This window comes from Aplysia californica, unplaced genomic scaffold (genome assembly GCF_000002075.1).
Source record: "Aplysia californica isolate F4 #8 unplaced genomic scaffold, AplCal3.0 scaffold00430, whole genome shotgun sequence".
NCBI lineage: Eukaryota > Metazoa > Mollusca > Gastropoda > Aplysiida > Aplysiidae > Aplysia > Aplysia californica.
Window position 1 is genome coordinate 607450 of NW_004797700.1, and position 2188 is coordinate 609637.

At 39.9% G+C, this 2188-nt stretch overlaps 1 long non-coding RNA gene across 1 annotated transcript in view; it reads left to right on the forward strand.

Moving 5' to 3' along the window:
• LOC118478233 overlaps positions 1-2188 on the forward strand; it is a 102887-nt gene that overhangs the window by 15707 nt on the left and 84992 nt on the right. The window contains exon 2 of the long non-coding RNA XR_004858905.1: positions 1134-1191. This is a non-coding gene — a long non-coding RNA (uncharacterized LOC118478233). The remainder of the gene's footprint in view (positions 1-1133; positions 1192-2188) is intronic.

A 2188-nucleotide genomic window follows, 5' to 3' on the forward strand; every position in this document is an offset into this window, starting at 1 on the left:
GGGGACTTTTTACTTGGATGTTGTTGCCCTCTCAGCCGGGGTTGGGCCGAGACAGGCAGGACGGGAAGTCTTGTCTCCTGAATGATCTAAATTGTGTCGATGTCGGCGTAAAACACACAAAATTTAAAAGCAATTTAAAAAAACCCCACTCTGTCACCCAGTGAACTGCTTTCCTGGTGTCCATGATTTTGAACATTTCCATCGGCCCCGCTTAACCCTATCCATACGTCGTGTTTTACTATCGTATCCATACGACGTGGGGAACTCTGTGCCACCACTTTCCAAAGAGGAAATTCACTCGTTAATCCTATCCGTACGCTTTGCATAGCAGTCTGTCAGAATGTTTTTTGAGAAATACTGAAAGTTTCAAAGAGATCTTCGTGCTGGAAGTATTCTAAAATGTGAAGAATACAACCCCGGGGGTACAAAATGACCCCAAGGCGCACGGATAGGGTTTAAAAAAACCAACGTTGTCAACTTTTGTATTACGTATTTGGCATAGTCGTAACCAACATGGTGTGTTTCAGGAAATAATTTTGCCTTTGCCGATTTGATTTGAACTGTTCAGATGTCTGTCTCAAAACCATATTATGGTCGCTTTTAAGCACAAGGGGACTATCCCGAAAAACGCTGTTTTGAGAAAATTCAAGGTAAAGTTTTGGCACTTGTTCAGTTTCTTTAAAAGATTAGGAGAGTTTTCTCTATAACCAAACATTCACACCAATGAAATCAAACTTTTCAGGTAGGGCAATGTCCACTTTTGGTGTTGGTCAAGATTTCTAGAAACCCCCGAAATCTGGGTTATCCCGCTTGTCCTTAAAGTGACCATATAATTGTATACATTGTAAGTCCATGCAAAAAGAGAAGAATAACAAGGTATCTGTATGTGGATGGCGGCTGCTCTGGTGTGGTTTGTTCTTTCTTTCTTGTTAAACATCAACCTGCTGTCGTCCTAATCTCCCCTCCTCCTTTTTTGTGTTTGTTAATCCATGTAACATCTCTAACCTTCAGCTTTTACTATGACAAAGTTGCGTTGCAAATGTCGTAAAACGCTTAGTGAAACAACTTTATTTTTAAAAATAATTTTAATTTTTCTCCCCCCCCCCTTTCCCTCCACACCTTTTCTTTCCCAGAGCTTGGTGCCCTACAAAATGACCAGACGAAAGCAAAATGCGCCCAAGCGACTTAAAAGTGAGTACTAGCTACGTGTACCTGTATGGTGCACTGTTGTTATCTCTACTGTTGTTACCACTGTTGTTGTTATTGTTGTTGTTGATGTTGTTGTTGTTGTTGTTTTTGTTGTTGTTGCTGCTGAAGCGGCTGTTGTTGTTATTTTTGTTGCTGTTTGCTTTGTATGTTAATGCTATTATACAATAATTGCTTTTGTTGTTTTAACAGTTTTGTGCAATTTGTTCCTATTTGAATATGTGGGTGGGTGGTTGGAGTGTGCTATGGTGTGGTTTGCTTCTTCTTTTCGATCAAACATCTATCGTCCTTTTCTCCCCTTCTTCTTTTATATGTTTGTTACTTTCTAGTAACAGCTCTAATCTTCTGGCGCTCATGTGACCTTATGAAGTTGCGAGCGCCGTAAAACCTCTACTAAAACTAAACTACTTTTGTTGCTGTTTGCTTTGTATGTTAATGCTATGATACAATTATTGCTTTGTTGTTTGGCAGTTTTGTGCAATTTGTTCCTATTTGAATATGTGGGTGGGTGGTTGGCGGGTGTTCTCGTGTGGCTTGCTCATTCTTTCCTAATTAAACATCCGCTATCGTCCTTATTTCTCTTCCTTCTTTTTGTGTTTGTTACTCTCTTGTGACACGCGTCTAATTTCCGGCACTTGTGTGACGTCATCGTGTTGCGAGTGCTGTATAACTCATACGCAAACAAACGAGAAGGAAAAGAGCTATCCCCTGATGTCTGAACAGTTCTCATCATTGTACATGTACATTAACAGAACAGATCCCATCCCTTGGGCCTACTTGTTGCTTGTGTTGTTTATTCCTCATGGTGTTAATCAATGACTGTGTCAATAGAGTTGTGTCAACAGAGTTGTGTCAATACAGTTATGGTAATAGAGAGTGGGCAGACATTTAAAGACCAAAACACGCACATATCCTCTTTTGTCTCTGTGTATGTATGTATGTATGTATGTATGTATGTATGTATGTATGTATGTATGTATGT